Below are 1,052 nucleotides of genomic sequence, written 5' to 3' on the forward strand. Positions count from 1 at the left end.
CTCTGAATCCAATTTTTTTTTTTTTTTTTTTTTTAACCACACATTCTTCAAAAAATAATTATTCCAAAATACATTTTCCCTCTAAAATAGGGCTCAAACAAGGGACATTAGGTTCAAATGAATATGGTTTTCATTTTCTTTTCTAAATTGTCTAGTAGAGGTATTTAAATTATTGTTATTGGAAGTTGTATAATTATTTTTTCTATAGCCATAATAATTTACTATGAAACTCGCAAGCGAGCAATTATCAATGGAACTCTTGTGATGGATATATATTAGCCATCCCTCATTTCTCCCAATGATAGCTTTTATTGCTATTCAATACCTTGTTTTCATCGAAACAATCTAGACGAGTCCATTCAGATCACTAGTACGATAGCCATTTAAGGTTGAGGACAAAATTGATCTGTCTTATAGGCTCCGGAATAAAATTGCTAAGAGGCCATAGTGTGCACCAATTTTCAATTTTTCCCAACAAATTATTGTCATCATGTACAATAAATTATTAAATTTGAAGCTAACTCCTTAATAAACCTTAGTAATGTTACGCTGCTTCACTATTTATTTATGCACGAAGATTTTGGAATTTAATAACAGCCAAATATCATATGATCTTCATAGTGTTATGAAAGGTTTTCATGATGATTGTAAAAACATGTCATAAAGTCATCATCGAGTCGTAAATGAAAACGACATAATACTCTATATACTCGGTCAAAAAATTGGTCCCCTCGAATCACAAGTTGTTACAAATTTTTATTCTTGAACATGCAAGATGTAAAAATTAATTAAATTTACTAGGAATACAAACATTTGTAATAATTAAAAATAAATGTAAATATCACAAACCATAGAACAGTTGGTCGAAACTTTCATGACAAAGAATTTCACTAATAGGGCAATTACTGTTGTGCGAAAAAACTGGAACCGGATTAATACAATACTAATTTGCTGGAAAAAATGTGAGATTATAGACACGATATAAAATAAAGATCATAAAAACACAAGAACAATTTAATTTATAGAGAATGGAGATTTTATTATAATATAGA

Source organism: Olea europaea, chromosome 8 (genome assembly GCF_002742605.1).
Source record: "Olea europaea var. sylvestris chromosome 8, O_europaea_v1, whole genome shotgun sequence".
Lineage (NCBI taxonomy): Eukaryota > Viridiplantae > Streptophyta > Magnoliopsida > Lamiales > Oleaceae > Olea > Olea europaea.